The sequence below is a fragment of the Dermacentor andersoni genome, chromosome 10, assembly GCF_023375885.2.
Source record: "Dermacentor andersoni chromosome 10, qqDerAnde1_hic_scaffold, whole genome shotgun sequence".
Lineage (NCBI taxonomy): Eukaryota > Metazoa > Arthropoda > Arachnida > Ixodida > Ixodidae > Dermacentor > Dermacentor andersoni.
This window is the reverse complement of record NC_092823.1, coordinates 124868748-124886631: the sequence shown is the minus strand read 5'-3', so window position 1 is coordinate 124886631 and position 17884 is coordinate 124868748. Positions and strand designations below refer to the sequence as shown.

The 17884-nt window shown below is 48.0% G+C and overlaps 1 protein-coding gene across 1 annotated transcript in view; it reads right to left on the bottom strand.

Moving 5' to 3' along the window:
- Positions 1-1894: 1894 nt before the first annotated feature.
- Positions 1895-17884, bottom strand: part of LOC126544943 (A disintegrin and metalloproteinase with thrombospondin motifs like) — a 53191-nt gene continuing 37201 nt past the window's right edge. Inside the window, exon 11 of the mRNA XM_072284738.1 lies at positions 1895-2413. The gene's annotated coding sequence lies outside the window, so the exon portion shown is untranslated. The remainder of the gene's footprint in view (positions 2414-17884) is intronic.

Sequence of the window (17884 nt, the reverse complement as noted above, 5' to 3'; positions counted from 1 at the left end):
ATTTTTCTTTGTCTTAGAAAGCGGCGGCATGAGAGAAAATAATGTTCGATAGTTTCAGGTGCACTGCAAGAAGAACATAAAGGGGACATAGCGAGACCAGACCTGTGTTCCTCTTTGCACGTGATGTCGTTGTCCTCAGCTTTTCGCAGTTTGAACTTGCGAAAAGCGGGACAGGTGAGAGGAGCTGGATGCAACGCTAACTGCCAACTGTTATATTACGCCAAAGCAATATATACAACTGGAAAGGGGCCAACAAAACAAAGCAACAAAGCACTAAACGAGAAGTGTACGTAAGTCAGAAGGAAATCCTCACGAAACGTTAGTTGCATATTTCGCGCTGCTTTTTACATTATGATCGTTGGCCAACAAGTTCCACTTTTTTGTCTAAATGATGTAGCATTACTAGGGCATTCCGTAGCACAAGCGCAAACCAAGACTAATGGCGAGGCTGCACCTAAACCGAGGCACAACAGACTACGTGCCATCCTCTCCAGGTCCACGCGAGTCCTCACGTGGCAACGAGCAGGCACACGCTTCCGCCCAAGCACACGCAGACCGGGAGCCTCCAGAGGGATGCGAGGAGTTCAATCCCGAGATGGTACCGCTACCCTAAACGCGCATCCTACAACGCTACCGCCTGTCACGAAGGATGCTACCACCGCGGCGCGATGCTATAACGTTAGAGGAAGCCGCAGTATGGCGTAAACTACAAACACGTGCCCACACTCCAGTCTGTACCTCGATGTAATCCCTCCGCCACCCTTCAACAAATACACCCAATGCGGTTAATTTGCAATTCTCTGCCACACAGTATGGGCGTGTGCAACCACTCCCAAGCTCATATTTACAAACCATTTCACCGTGCGCAGATGACAGACAGCGCTGTCCAGCTTTATGGACAAGGCTGTCGACGTACGAGCTCGAACTGGTCGCTCGATCGAGAACGGCAGTTTAGGCCTCGAGATGCCTGGACTGAGGGGATGGCCCATTTTGTAGCGGAAGAGCTACACACGCTCGCTTCGCTCGTGTGCTGCTCTGCTTAAAGTTTATTATTGCGAGTAGCATTCTTCATTATTGGTATTGCAAGACCCGCTTTCTTTCCCGCTACCCAACTATATAACCCAAAAATATGAGCTACACTTTAATGAACCTCCTTGACGCGAACTTAGGTTGCTGGATGTGTGTCGCTATGCATAGTAATAATCATAACTTATAAAACAGGATCAGTTACTCGTACGTGATAAGATAGATTGCTAATAAAGTGTACAAAGCGCATAAAGTATGCACAAAACCCGAAAAAGTCATTTCAGTGCGCAATAAGTTCACTTGATTCTCAAAAGAATGCTCATAGCGTACTTAACTCATCGTGGATGAGTTAAGCCCAAATTTTATTTCGCTTTCTGCACTGCATGCCACATATGCTATCCGAAACACAGTTCGCTTTCGCGCTCCAGCTCAGTATAACGGAGCAATTTCAGTAGAAGCCCTTCTTTCCTATATATCCAGTGACCTCGCAGGAACAAAATATCATGTGAGTAGTGTTTCCGGGGGCATATTAAGCAACAATATTTTTATTTGGCGTCACCGGATATTTGATGGCATATGATTAAGGTGTGCAGACGATTTTACTGATTTTGGCTGTCCTAGATTGACGTGTGCCTACATGGCCGGAATTTAGTAAAATCCACTTTATTCCCCTCACTTCTTATTCGTTTAAAAATGATTACTTGCAGAACGTATTTGCTCCATAACCAAGTCATTTCTTGTTAGATGAGTTTTTGGGAGCAGGAAGTATCACATTCTTTCCGTGATGGTGTTTCAGCACCTTCATTAAAGACATTCAGCAATTTACATACACAGTGGTGAATAGGATAAATTATTTATTCAAGCTATACAGATTTTCTTGTGATGTTTCCGCGGAGGCGTTGTATGTCTAGGCGGACATACTCTGCCGCTAATAATGCGAGTTTCATAAGAGTGCGTAACAAAACCTTTTGTTGAACTTTTTATGAGAACATAGGGGCCGTGCTGTATATGGCGGAAAATTTAGAGGCAGCCACGGTTTAAAACATTTCTTTAAAATGCTCCATGCCAGATAACAATGCCTTGAAAAACGTGCCGCAGTGATAAACGATGCATACGTTTATATTTGCAAAAATGTGTGGATTATCTACGCGGAGTTTCTCACATAAATTGTGGGATAAAGCAGATACCTTCCAGGGATTTAAGTCTTCCAATACTTGACGCCTTGGTAGCGCAGATTTCAAAACAATGTGTCAACCTCTCATCATTCCAGGGTACGGTAGTGAGTATCTGAGGGCTTTTCTAATTTTAGGCGAGAGGACACATTAGTTGTTTGTGTTGTAATGCCACTGATTACCTACTGTTCCACACAGAGGGTGTTCTTGCATTTCTGAAAGAATTGGAAGAAAAGCGAAAATTATTTTCACGCAGTGTTTCGCTTTATAGGTAATGTTGAAAGGACATTCAGATAGAAGCTGAAACGTCCCAGTAGAGGAAAATGTGAGGCATAAAATTCTCCAAGAAACATTCGAGGACATTTTGCGAAAGGCATGATCACCTGTAAGCCTCAATTTGCAGATCAGACTATTAGGCCTTTAAGTTTATGAACAATGTTATATTGGAATAGCAGCTATATTCTACGCGAGCATTGGTTTGTGGGAAGCTCTATTATACTGCTGAAACATGGTAAAGAAAAAGCGCTGTGGGACGCTTATTTTTCGTCAGATCAGTGTGCCAGAACCAGGGAGATGGCTACGGGTTAAATTGATCTCAGATGTTTCGACTACACCACTACACACCACATTACTGACTGTGCCATCATTGTTAGGTTTAGACCAAAAATATGATGCGAGCTCTTGGTGCTAGTGAAACTTACAACTATGTTTGCGGAATGATTTGTGCAACCAAAACAATGATTTGTCTTTATTAGGCAACTAGTGTAATGTCGGGCAGAGAACTGAGATCGAAGTACTTTAGAATAGGGAATTACACATGTTCATGATGTATTTCGTTTCGTGGTACAAGGGCCATTCACAGCCAAGGAGCGCCATAAAACGGTATGGCGTATCAGATGATGCCATCAATGACAAGATGTATTTGTGACTTGGCTGTGTATTTGCCTAAACGTATTCGCTGTAAATTGCACAAAATTTACTGTACATGTGTTAAAATTATGACATGAGATATGGGGTTTAATATGAACGTAAATGTTATGCTTTGAAGGGTGATGCACTAAAAGACGTCAGTGCTAGCAGCACTGCTGCCTAACCAAGGATGCGGGTCGCTTCTTACTAGGGAATTTTTGTCTCGTGACGCCGCACATCCATGACATGAACAACGTCACGTTCCATATTTTAACCTGCTGGACTTCGTAGATACTCAGTGTATGCGAAATAAGTTGTCTTTAGCTGCAGCTACACAAGCAACATTACTTAAGATTCAGACAGGGTCATTGATTCTGCTTCGAAACTATGTATCAGTCTTTATGGATCACATCATCTCACCGATGGAAAATTAGAATTGCCGAACGTGTTACCATGGCAACTTGGGATACGAACACAAACCGTTTGCCGTGCAATGTTGGTGACGACCACTTAACCAGAATCTTGTTCCTATTCTTCAACGGCTAGAAAGACTGTATTTTAAATTTATTACGAATATTTAGTTTTAAGGTTCCGTTCTAACTGCATGGCTGCGTAGAAATTGTTCCTCTCGGCAGTGAGTGTATCGGTTTTGATGAGTTTTATAATAATATAATTATGGGGTTTTACGTGCCAAAACCACTTTCTGATTATGAGGCACGCCGTAGTGGAAAACTCCGGAAATTTCGACCACTTGGGGATCTTTAACGTGCACCTAAATCTAAGTACACGGGTGTTCTCGCATTTCGCCTCCATCGAAATGCGGCCGCCATGGCCGGGATTTGATCCCGCGACCTCGTACTCAGCAGCCCAACACCATAGCCACTGAGCAACCACGGCGGGTTTTTGATGAGTTTTCTTGCATTTAAAAAAACAATGTAAATATAGCGACTATAGGTAACGGGCTTTGTTTATTAGGCCGTCCATTTTTTTACAAAAGACGCTTAAAATTCTAAAATTGGAAGAACTGATAAAGTCTAACTCGTCAATAAAACACCACATTTCTGTAAAGTGCAGCTAATATAAATCTAAAGAGGAAAATACTGATGCAATGTACGCTGCATGGGAAGTATCCGCTTACTTGAAAGTAGGGCGTCGCAAAACCAGGGAAACATTACAACCCTTTAACATATACCATAAACTGAGCCAAATGCGTGCATTTTAAATGTTCTAACAGATGCAGTTCACATAACTGCCGTATTAGTTTAGGGTGCTCATCTTGTTGTCGTGTTGTCTGCTGATGTGTATAAAGGAACTTATATGAGTTCTTTCCCTTCGCTGTAATATGTGACCATCCCATATCAACCGGATTGTGCTTCCAGTTCTGGTGCCCATACAGACATTCTTTGGGCGCTTGTGTTTGTATGTATTGTTCTATTTCTATTTTATTCTTTCTTTTCCCCTTTTACCTGTTTTACTTGAAGCTCTTCCTGAATGAATGAATGTGTGTGGTTTAGTGGCGCAAGGGCCAGGTATGGCCAAAGAGCGCCAAGACAGTGTTAGTGATTTCGCGGTGGAAAGATGAGTTCTGTGAAGATGTGACTTGACTGTAAAGGGGCCTAAAAATAGCCGCTGTAAAGTGCGTAAAATGTACGTGTAATAAAATTATGTCGATGGCAAATGACGTGTTCTATGAGCATTAAAATCCATCGTAAAATATAGATGCAAAATAGAAGATATATGAGATGGTAAAATTACCTGCAGCACTGCTGCCTCGCCAGAGCCCTTGAAACACACGGGCCGAGAGGCATGTGCTATACGACAGAACTATCACAGCGGCATCCTCTGAAGAGAGGAGACGCTACGAATATGTGGGGCTAACAACATGCAACACAACATCTTTCAGAAAACTTAGGACTGCGTTGGTGTCAAATAGCGGTTCTGGGCTGAGTAACATTGCAGGATGAAGGGGGATCTGCTGCCGGTATGCTAGGGGAAAATGATTCTTTCTCTCAGATTCGGCTGCCCGACACTCCAGGAGGACGTGGACTACGGTAAGCCTTTCCCCGCATCTACTGCAGGTTGGAGGATCATTTTCAGTGAGTAAAAAGTTGTGTGCCAAATGTGTGTCCTATTCTGAGGCGACAGAATAGGACATCTGTTCGCCGTGATTTTGTTATGGAGGGCCAAGAACCTAACTGTGGCTTTATCACATGCAGTTTGTTATTTACTTCTGCGTCCCACTTACGTTGCCAGTGGTTTCGCAGTTTCCTTCTTAAAAAAGGCTTCAGGTCTGTGACAGGGACCGAAGCAGTAAGATTAACTGTATGCAATGAAATTGATGTGGCCATCTGGTCTGCTAGAAAGTTACCCTCGATGCCCCTATGTCCAGGCACCCAGCATATTGCCACCTGGTGTTTTGAGCCAGCGTTGCGTGCTAAGCAAAAACGGTGATTGAAGACGACGAAGTCAAGGATCTTGCGCCAGCTGGTGAACCGTCCTCCTTGTGTCTGACATTTTCCTGTCTGGCTGCTGATACTACTGCTTATTCTTGCCTCAGCGTGTGACAAACTGGTGGAGGTGCGGGGTAATCTAATCTATGCACCAAACCCCTCCGGGCAGCAGGAGCTCCAGCCCCGTACCGGTGGTTACGCCTGTACACCGCGCCAGCAGAAGGATTCGTGGACAAGCCCCTGAGTTTGGACTCCTCCCAGAGAAAATGGCAGCTCCGACCACCCCTACCGGTATGGAAGGCACAACGCCGATTCATTGTACGCTGTTCAATCCGCGAACGCCGAATCCCTTCCACGGCGCCATACATGAGGACGTTGAAGATTGGCTGGTGCACTATGAACGTGTTGCCGCGTTCAACAAGTGGGATGACGCAGACAAGCTGAAAAATGACTATTTCAGCCTTAACGATGGCGCACGTGTTTGGTACGAGAACCGTGCAGAGATGCCTTAACTTCATGGGCAGAATTCAAACGGCGGATTCTCGAGACGTATGCGAGCCCTGATCGCCGAGAGCGAGCTGAGCGTGATCTCCAGTCCCGTATACAAAAACCGAACCAGGGTGTCGCAATGTACGTCGAGGACATGACGCGTCTCTTTCGACGAGCCGACCCCAGCATGTCGGAAGAAAAGAGGGTGCGGTACCTGATGCGCGGAGTGAAAGAGCAGCTGTTCGGCGGTCTCGTGCGCAGTCCTCCCAAGACTGTGTGAGAATTTCTTTCCGAGGCCATCACCATGGAGCAGACTTTTCGCCAGCGGACACCATCATACGAACGTCAAGTGAACACTGCCTCACATCCGGACTTCTTCGGAGCTCTCGGGGGTCACGTCGATTTCTTTCGAGAGCTCATTCGTTCCGTGATCCGCGAAGAACTCCAGAAACTGTCGGTACTTTCACAGCCGACGCTCAGCTTCTGTCCAGCGTTCTCCGTGACGAAGTCCAGCATGCGCTAAAAGAACCACCCTTCAATACAGAAGCTCGACCGCTAAGAAATGACAGCCCACATATGTCATATTCGCAAGCCTTGAGGCAACCTGCCCCACCTCCCTCCCCGCTTCGCGCCGCGCGCCCGGCCATGCTAGAGCCCGTTCAAGCTGCCTGGCATTACCAGGACCACCGACAGGCCCCGAGGAAATCAGACGTGTGGCGGGCACCTGATCGCCGTCCCCTTTGCTTTCACTGTGGCGAAGCTGGGCATGTCTACCGACAGTGCTCCTATCGAGAGCTCGGACTACGCGGATTCTCAGCGAACTCGCCGCGACCTAGGTTCGGCCAGCGTCCTCCTGAAATTGAAGAATACGTTGCCCAGCAGCGCGGATCTCCATCAGCTCGACACCAGTCACGCTCCCCTTCGCCGCGGCGGTTTTCTCCGACTCGTCGTACGTATTCAAGCGTAGTGCAGGGTCGGTCGCCCAGCCCACGACGGGAAAACTAACCACAGCGACCTTTGGGGGCGAGGCCGCTCTGTCTGGACGTGCTCAAGGACCCCCACTGACGCGTACGCGGACCGACGATACATCGACGACGACAGTACCTGCTGATTACAGAAAAAGAATTTCCTTGGACATTCCTGTACTGCTTGACGGTCGTGAATTGACTGCTTTAGTGGACACTGGAGCGGATTATTCTATAATCAGCGAAAAACTGGCCACCCTTCTGAAGAAAGTGACCACGCCTTGGAATCAAACGCCAGTTCGTACAGCTGGCGGGCACATCGTCACACCACTCGGCATGTACACAGCACGAATACAGATTCGCGGCTCTACGTTTGTTGCCAGTTTGAGCATTCTCCCTCAGTGTTCTCGAGACCTAATCATCGGCATGGACTTTCTCAGGGAGCACGGCGCTATAATCAACATTCGACAACGCCTCGTCACTTTCTCGACAAAAAGCGCCACAGCGACGACCAACACCATCCACCCTCGAGCATCTCTTCGTGTTATCGATGACGCTGTCACGTTACCACCGCGTGCAAGTGTCGTGGTTCAAGTGGCATGTGACAAGCTCATACACGGTGAAGCAGTCGTAGAAAGCAATCGCTCTCTCCTGCTTTCTCATGGTGTTTGCGTAGCAAGAAGCCTTGTCGATCTCCACGATGGCCACTGTGAGGTTCTTGTCACCAACTTCAGCTACGAACACCGGCACCTTTTCCTCGGTACTGTCATCGCCTACGCCGACCCGATCGCCGATGTCACTGAGTGTTTTGTTTCCGAGGCAATCGGCACTGCTGAAGCACCTCTACGCAACGTCGACATTAGTCCAACACTTCCTGAAGAGAACAGACAACCTCTGCGCGAGCTGTTGCTTGAGTTCCACTCTTGCTTTGCACGGTCGTCGAAGGTGCGTCAGACATCGATTACGAAACACCGTATCATCACCTATGACGACGTGCCCCCCATACGGCAACAGCCTTACCGTGTTTCCCCGACCGAACGACATGCTATTCAAACGCAGGTGAAGGAAATGCTTCAAGACGGCATAATCCAGCCTTCATGCAGTCCCTGGTCATCGCCAGTCGTTGTTGTTAAAAAGAAAGATGGCACGCTTCGATTTTGTGTAGACTACCGGAAGCTAAACAACGTCACAAAGAAAGACGTGTACCCATTGCCTCGTGTCGACGATTCTCTGGACAGGCTGAGGCACGCGAAGTATTTCTCCTCTATCAATCTGAAAAGTGGCTACTGGCAAATTGAAGTAGATGAGCGTGACCGCGAGAAAACTGCTTTCGTGACTCCGGACGGCCTTTACGAATTTAGAGTACTCCCTTTCGGCCTCTGTTCCGCTCCAGCCACATTCCAGCGAATGATGGATACCGTTCTCGCTGACCTCAAATGGAAAAGCTGCCTCGTCTATCTCGATGATGTCGTTGTCTTTTCGGAAACTTTTGACGAGCACCTTCGACGCCTTCGGAATGTACTCGAAGCCATTCGATCGGCTGACCTTACACTCAAGCCAGAGAAATGCCATTTCGGTTATGAGGAACTGAAGTTCCTTGGTCACGTCGTAAGCGCGGCAGGTGTTCGGCCTGATCCTGAGAAGACTGCTGCCGTAGCAGCTTTTCCCGCTCCAACCGAGAAGAAAAGTGTGAGACGATTTTTGGGCTTGTGTGCATATTATCGACGCTTCATTGAAAATTTTTCGAAGATTGCAGATCCGCTATTTCGCCTTACGCGTGACGACACGCCATTCCTCTGGACTGATGCACAACAGACCACCTTTGCGGAGCTACAACGTCGCTTGTCTTCTCCTCCCGTGCTCGGTCATTTTGATGAGGATGCCGACACAGAAGTCCGCACTGACGCCAGCAATATCGGTCTCGGAGCTATCCTGGTGCAACGACAAGACGGGACTTAACGAGTTATCGCCTACGCGAGCCGCACTCTGTCACGCGCAGAGTCCAATTATTCCACCACAGAGAAGGAGTGCCTCGCGGTTATTTGGGCTACCACAATGTTTAGGCCGTATCTCTACGGGCGGCCATTTAAAGTTGTGACTGACCATCACGCTTTGTGCTGGTTGACCAACCTCCGAGACCCTTCTGGACGATTGGCACGTTGGAGTCTGCGACTCCAGGAATTTAACATCACCATCGTGTACAAGTCAGGCAGGAAACATGAAGATGCTGACACGTTATCACGGGCACCTGTTAAATCTCAGAATCCTGATGAGGAAGACGACAGCGCCTTTCTGGGAGCACTCAGCGGGCCGGATCTGCTCGCTAAACAGCGATCGGACGCTGAGTTAAGACCCGTCATCGATCACTTAGAAGGCGGCATCGCGTCCATTCCTCGCCCCATTTCGCGACGGTTGTCGTCATTTTGCCTACGAGGGGGCATCTTATACAAAAGAAACACAGGTGCCGGCGACAAAGCACATCTGCTAGTAGTACCTCAAGCCCTTCGCGACGACATCCTATTAGCCTGCCACGACGAGCCAACATCTGGTCACTTGGGCTGCTCAAGAACTCTGGACAGGGTACGGCAACTGTACTACTGGCCTAGGCTGACTGCTTGCGTCAAACGCTACGTGAAAGGATGCCGTGAATGCCAGCGCCGCAAGTCACCACCCTTCAAGCCTGCAGGCCTTCTACAACCCATCGACCCTCCGCGTACGCCGTTTGATCAAGTTGGAATGGACTTTCTTGGACCATTTCCCTTGTCTTCCTCCGGCAATAAGTAGATCATTGTCGCAACTGACTACTTGACGCGTTACGCTGAGACGAAGGCACTACCACGCGGGACAGCATCTCAAGTTGCCCAGTTTTTTATGCATCACATTGTGCTTCGGCATGGCGCGCAGTCATTCATTATCACTGACCGAGGGACGGCATTTACGGCAAAGCTTCTGGATGCCATCTTCAAGCTGAGCTACACGAGTCATCGAAAGGCCACTGCATACCACCCTCAGACTAACGGCTTGACAGAAACACTAAACAAAACAATGGCAGACATGCTCGCTATGTACGTGGATGTGCAGCACAAAACGTGGGACGAAATCCTACCGTACGTAACGTTTGCGTACAACACTGCCACGCAGGAAACTACACGCTTCCCACCATTCCTCCTCGTTTATGGTCGAGATGTCCAAACTATGCTAGACGCCATGATGCCATATGAAGATGCCGACCAGCTCGACCAGTTAGCTCCTGACGTCGAGGAGTACATTCAGCGCGCCGAGGAAGCGCGTCAACTGGCCCGCGTGCACATAAGACAGCAGCAGTGTACCGATGCAATAAAGTACAATCTCCACCATCGACAAGTGACCTATGAGCCTGGTGACCAAGTTTGGGTTTGGACACCCATTAGACGGCGAGGCCTCAGCGAGAAACTCCTCAGCAAGTACTTCGGACCATACACAGTACTAAGGCGTGTAAGCGACGTGAACTATGAAGTGATTCCAGATGGAGACCTACCATCGCCCAAGCGCTGTTTACCACGCGCAGAGACTGTACATGTGGTCCGCCTCAAGCCGTATTTTACACGGGGAAGTGTACTAGTGAAACAACCTTCTTTTTTTGCTGTCGTCGCGTCTTCCTCCAGAGAACTTTGAAGCGGTTTTTTTTGTTCCCGACCACAGAACACATTTTTCCGTGTGCATTTCCGTATGTGTGCTAGCGCGTCCCCCCCCCCCCACTTTTCTTGTATTACCTAATTTGTATAGTTTCCATGTACGTTTTGTGTTTGAGCATCGAGTCGAAGCTCCATTGGGAGGGGGAATAATGCCACCTGGTGTTTTGAGCCAGCGTTGCGTGTCCAGCAAAAACGGTGATTGAAGACGACGAAGTCAAGGATCTTGCGCCAGCTGGTGAACCATCCTCCTTGTGTCTGACATTTTCCTGTCTGGCTGCCGATACTGCTGCTTATTCTTGCCTTAGCGCGTGACAATATAATGACAAGCTGGTTAGACATATACGCTCTACAGAGAATGGAATAGAGCTCACTAATTACGGGGTTTCTGTATTTACAGTGCGACTTCAAGGCTTTTACGACGCTTAAGGAGTCTGTAAATAAAATTGTTTTTTGAATATTTGATTTTCTGATATGTTTCACAGCCGACAATAGTGCATGGGCCTCAGCCGTAAATATACTTGTGTCAGGGTGCAGTACACCGGATTCCGAGAAGGATGGACCAATGGCTGCGTAGGACACCCCGGCATGCGACTTAGAAGCGTCTGTGTAAAACTCTGTGCACGAGTACTTGTACTGGACCTCCAAGAAATGCATATTGATATGTGTCTTTGGCGCATGTTTAGTGACCTCTACAAAGGACGTGTCACACTCTATCAGCTGCCACTCCCAGGGCGGTACTAGCTTAGCTGGAGGCATTAGGCGTTGTTCGAGAACTGGGACATCCATTTCCGTGCTAAGTTCTCTTGCACGCAGTGAGAAAGGAAATCTCATAGAGGGTCTGTTATGAAAAAGTGTTTCACATGTCAAGTCGTTAGCGGTTGTGAAACACGGATGTTCCTTATTAGAGCGAACCTTGAGAAAATACGTTAAGCTGATGTTGGTTCTCTGAAGATGGAGTGGCCACTCATCCAACTCTACTTATAGGCTTTCAACAGGGCTTGTCCTAAATGTGCCAGTGGCCAGACGGATACCCAGATGGTGTACGGGGTCTAACATCTTAAGCGCGCTCGGTGCGGCAGAGTAATATACCACGGCACCATAATCTAACCGTGATCGAACTAGGCTCTCGTAAACATTCAATAAACACTGTCTGTCGCTACCCCACGTTGTGTGGGATAGGATTTTAAGTAAGTTCATTGTTCTAAAACATTTTTCTTTAAGATGGTTTATGTGAGGAATGAAAGTGAGCCTGGAGTCAAGAATAACACCTAGGAATTTGTGTTCTTTGTTGACAGGAATTTGTTGTCCGCCAAGTTCTACACAAGGACCTGGCACCAGGCCTCTCATTCTTGTGAACAGAACACAAGAACTTTTGTGGGGGTTGACCTTAATTCCGTTTTGGTCGGCCCATCTGGACACTTTGTTTAAGCCCTACCGTACCTGTCCCTCACATACTGTGAGGTTGCAGGATTTGAAGCCTCTTTGTATATCGTCCACGTATACGGAATAAAAAATGGCAGGTGGTAGTGTAGCCTGTAGTGTGCTCATCTTAACGATAAAGAGAGTGCAGCTGAGCACGCCTCCCTGGGGTACACCAGTTTCCTGCGTAAAGGGACGTGACAGTGCATTGCCGACATTTACACGGAAGGTACGATTGGACAAATAGCTTTCAATTATTTTCGACATATTTCCACACATGCCCATTCCCGACAAGTCTCTCAAGATCCCATAACGCCATGTTGTATCATATGCCTTCTCCATATCGAGGAATATCGAGAGGAAATACTGTTTGTGTACAAAGGCATCGCGAATATATCCTTCAATGCGCACAAGATGATCTGTTGTTGACCGCCCTTGTCTGAAGCCACACTGATAGGGATCGAGTATATTGTTGAATTCAAGGAAGTGTATGAGTCTGTGATGCTTACACAGACAATTCGTAAGTGCTATCGGACGATAACTTGCTGCCAAGGAGGGGTCTTTTCCCTGCTTCAGGACAGGAACCACCATCGCCTCTTTCCATGTAGATGGGAGGTATCCCGCAGCCCAAATAGTGTTGTAAAGTGTGAGTAGTGTAACTTGTGTGTCAGTATGTAAGTTTCTGATCATATCATACATGACTCTGTCAGGTCCCGGTGCAGTGCTTTTGCATGTGTTCAAGGCAGCTCTCAACTCGGCAATACTGAAAGGCCGGTTATAGGGTTCATTCTGTCTGGATTTTCTAATTATTGGCTTACATTCTTCTATTTGTTTATATTTGAGAAAAGACTGAGAATAATGGGTTGAGCTCGACACGCTCTCAAAGTGCTCCCCAAGTGAGTCTGCCTGATCTTGCAGAGTATCGCCTTGTGTGTTTACCAGAGGGAGTGATTGTGCTGGTCGCCCTCTTATCCTAATAACCCTGTTCCAGACTTTGGCCTCATTTGTGTACGAGTTGATGCCAGATAAAAACTTCTGCCATCTTTCTCTTCTGGCCTGTCGGCGGGTTCGCCTGCCTTGGGACTTGACTTTATTAAAGTTGATAAGATTCTCCTCAGTGGGAGAAGCGCGTAGCAACCCCCACGCCCTGTTCTGTTTTTTACGAGCGATCCTACAACCGTCGTTCCACCACGGGACACGCCGTTTGCACGCCAAGCCATTTATTTCTGATATGCATTTAGATGGGACACCTATTATGAAGGCTGTAAACAACTCAACAGCAGCATCAATTCCTAACGAAGACATGTCAGCCCATGAGATACTAGTAAGAGATCGAAATTTCTCCCAATCAGCTGTCTCAATCTTCCACCTAGGAGCCTGTGGTGGATATTCGTTTTCTTTAAGTGTTCTTAATAGTATGGGGAAGTGGTCGCTTCCGTAAGGATTGTTCGTAACTTCCCATGCGAGTTTAGGCAGTATGGACGGGGAAACTATGGTCAGATCAATTGAAGAAAAGGTATTGTTTGCAAGACAGTAATAAGTGGGTTCCTTCTTATTCAGCAGACACGCATCGGACGAAAAAAGGAATTGTTCAACGAGACGACCTCGCACATAGATACGAGAGTCTCCCCACAAGCTGCTGTGTCCATTGAAATCACCCAGAACAACATAAGGTTCTGGCAATTGATCTATAAAGGATTGGAGTTCATGTTTCGTTAATTTGTAGTGTGGGGGTACGTAAAGCGAGCAAATGGTGACGAGTTTATTTAGAAGAACCGCCACTGCTTCAAGGGGCGTTTGTAGCTGTAAACGCTGACAGGAGATACCTTTATGAATAAAAATGGCAACACCGCCTGATGATACGACAGCATCATCGCGATCTTTGCGGAACTTGACATACGGTCGGAGAAAGTTTGTATGTTGTGGTTTTAAGTGCGTTTCCTATAGACACGGCACTTTTGGATTGTGTTTTTGGATAAGCTCTTGCAAGTCATCAAGGTTCCTAAGACCTCTGACGTTCCATTGAATAATTTGTGTATCCATATTGAAAGTAAATAAGTGTTGTGTGTATGGAAACGGAGGTGATGCCTTAGGTTACACAGCTCTTTCGAGGCCCTGTAACGGGGGTTCTACCCTTTCTGGAGCGTTCGAGGGAGCCTCGCCGCTTCTTAGGCGTTTGGTGCGCCTTGAGGACAGGTGTAGTGTCCATTGCCTCTTGTGAGGCGCCGGACACGTGCTCTTGCGAGCGAGAAGTTACAAGAGAGAGTCCTGCCTTGGAGGGCAAGACCCCTGCGCCCACCAGCCCGGAGGTCGATGGGGCGGGCACCCAGCGGGATTTGGCTGCGCCAGCTGTTGCCAGCGCTGGAAGGGGCCGGGCAGGTTGGGGCAGCCTCGGCTGCGCCCACCTTCGGGGTCGATGGTCCCCTCTGCTGTGTTGACGGAGCAGCACTAGCTGCAACCGCCGAGGGGGCAGATGCCGTAACTGCCGACTCACTGCCTGTGGGTCGGACAGCCGCCGGAAGCCGTTGTGACGCTGCTCCCTGACACACCACATCGGCAAAGGTTTTCTTGGGCAGGTACGATACCCGCCTGCGTGCCTCCTTGAATGAGATATTCTCTTTTACTTTGATCGTTACGATTTCTTTTTCTTTCTTCCAGGAGGGGCACGACCGCGAGTATGCGGCGTGCTCCCCATCACAGTTTACACAGTGGAGAGCGTTCTCACAAGCTTCAGAGGTGTGTTCTTGAGCACTGCATTTTGCACAAGTTTGGCGGCCTCGGCAGCTCTGCGAGCTGTGACCGAAGCGCTGGCATTTGAAACATCGGAGTGGGTTTGGCACGTACGGCCTAACACGGAGCTTGATGTACCCGGCCTCGATTGATTCGGGCAAGATACTTGATCCAAAAGTACTTATTAGGTGATTTGTCTGAATCTCTTTACCATCCCGCCTCATCTTAATTCTTCTGACATTGATCACATTTTGTTCGCTGAAGCCCTCCAGGAGTTCCGCTTCAGTCAGCTCAAGCAAATCATCATCTGACACAACACCACGGGTGGTGTTCATTGTACGGTGCGGGGTTACTGTTATGGGGGTCTCCCCCAATGACACTAGTTGCGGTAGTTTCTCATATTGTTTTACATCGCGGAGCTCCAAGAGGAGGTCGCCGCTTGCCATCCTCGACACCTTGTAACCTGGACCAAAAACATCAGTCAGGGACTTTGAAACAAGGAGAGGTGAAATGTTTCGCACTGCTTTGTTTGGCTTTTCGGAATGAATAACGTGGAAGCGGGGAAAATTCTGGGTTTGGCGTCCAAAAAACTTGAAGACATCTTCGGTGCGCCCTCGTTTCTGAGGGCGATCAGCAAGGGAAGGGTAAGAAGTTTCGATGAAGAATGTATACATTCGGCAACAGCGCCGACCGCCCACCACGGAGCCCAACGAGGGGACGGGGCAGAGCAAACATACAAGTCTGCACGACGCCAGTCGTACGCCGTCACTATAGCTGAATATGGTGTACCCAAGGTTGGATAGCCACACAGGGTTAACCCTTGCCGCCAGGAGAAAGGAAGTAAAAAGAAGATAGGAGACAGGAAAGGTCAAAAAGTGGGAGATAAAGACGAAGATTCGAGGAGGGGGAGACAGGAAAAGGCGACTGCCGATGTCCTCCAGGTGGGTCTGTCTGGAGGTGCCGTCTATGTGAAGTCGAGGCCGAAGAGGTGTGTTGCCTCCGCCGGGGGGCCTTAAAGGTCCAAACACCCAGCATCGGCTCAACCCCCAGGATCCCCTTTTCCCCAGACACGGCTAAGCCGCGCACGGCTACACGCGGGAGGGTCCAACCCTCGTGTGCTCGGGTACGTGGTGTCGCAACACACCAAACGCCTGCTGACGCAGATGCCCCTGCGGGAGGCTCTTCCTGAGTAAATAACCCAGGAGCTATTGGCAACATTTTCGGGATGCAGAAAAATTTCTGGCTCTCCTCTAATTGAGAGTAGATGTAAGCATGAAATGGTAACAGGCAAAGCAGGTTGGTTGGAGACGATACCAGCCACAATCCTAAGATATGTGTGGTGGACACCCTGCTGCACTACGTCATATTGTGTACTGGTCCACACGGGCGTTGCGCAGCTAGAAGAAAACCTGCTGAAGGTGACACGACAGGCAGCGACAGACGCCAGGCAGACAGCGCGACCTGCCCAGCTAGGAGAATAAAATTTCCTGAAGGACTTGCCGTGCAGCGTGGCGCCATCTCTCGAGGCGACGCGAAACGCGTGCAACAAGGGTTGCTGGCAACCCTGTCTAAGTGCCGAAATATGACAATGAAGCCGATGGTGCCCTGTATGTGCCTGAACGTCACTATTGAAAATGACAAATTAAACTTCAGCGTACTAATGTTGGCTGCCAAAGTCCTCTGAGCGAGTGTAAGTCGAGGGCTATCAAAGACAACACTTTGTTTTACAGGCGAGATGACGTCAAGCTATGCCGTGTCAACGAAGAGGCCCTGCGTCTTTGCTACAGCATGAAACTCCATGCTGCTTGAGCGCGCTATTGCACACAAAGTAAACTTAAGCCTGAAAGTCTTCTTTTCAGTAAAAACCCGCAAGATAGGTTTTCCATTTCGTGTGATCATTTCCGAGAATGGAGCGTGGCAAAAGCTCGTTGCTATGTTCTTGTAACACAAACTCAAGTTTCTAACAGCTGACGACCTTTTTTTAATTAGGAACTCTGACCAGGTGATTGAATTTTTAAAAACTGACAACAAAGGTTTTCACCTTTTTCTGTAGCTATGAAAGACCTGCTTTACTCGACTCTGCAAAAACAGTTCTGCGTTCAAAGCGCTTTTGACAAGCATAGTGCAGTAGGCTTTCTGAATGCTGCTAGTATCCCTGAGCGCAGTTTTTTAGAGCTTTCAAATCTTTATCTGACGTCAAGGTTCATTACCATGGCAAGATAGCACTTTCACACAAAAAATGACATTTGCGTCGGTTCATGCATCGCGCCCCTCTTAAGTGACATTTATCTTGCCTTCCACAATCGCATTTTGAGGGAGTGCTCAGAAGTGGCGCATGTGAGACACGTCTTTAGGGACGTGAACGGCTATCTCATCATTTTAATACCTGATGTAGCTACCTTTCAAGTAACTCTACTGCGTGTTCTGGCCATTTTTAGTGAGCATCTGAAGCCACTGCAGGTAAACATGACGTTCCTGTGGATGACTAGCGCAAGCTTGTTGACTTGAGGTTTCCTATCACTAAAGCATATGCTTGCTGGTTGTTCGAGCCTACGGCCAGTAAACCGCTGCTCCCGTACGCCTCCAATCACACAGAGCTTGTGAAAAGGGGCATAATCTTGTCTTGCTTAAGAAATTCTTTCGTCAAATTATGTTTTCATTTGGCTGAAAGCAGTTTTTTCCTCAGGTTTCTTGCCTGGTGTCGCCTGTCTACCCGCTTCATCTGCTTATATCAGTGGCTCGTGGCTTGCTGAAAGAATTAAAACGTGGTGACAAGGACAGACAGTTGGCAAATAAAAAGCAGGAAAGGTTCGTTGTAGTGACCTATATGCACAGAATCGCACACAATCTCAAGAAAATAGGTGTGCGCGATGGTGTAGACGTTATCTTCTCTGCCTCCAACAAACTTCGAAAAAAAGTTTTTGATGGTCAACCCTGATGCCACAAAGAAAGTAGGATGCTCAATAAATCACAAGGGGCAGTCTGTTAATTGCGAGAAAGGTGTAATTTACTCTCTCCCCTTGTACATCGGGAAAAGGTATATCGGCCAG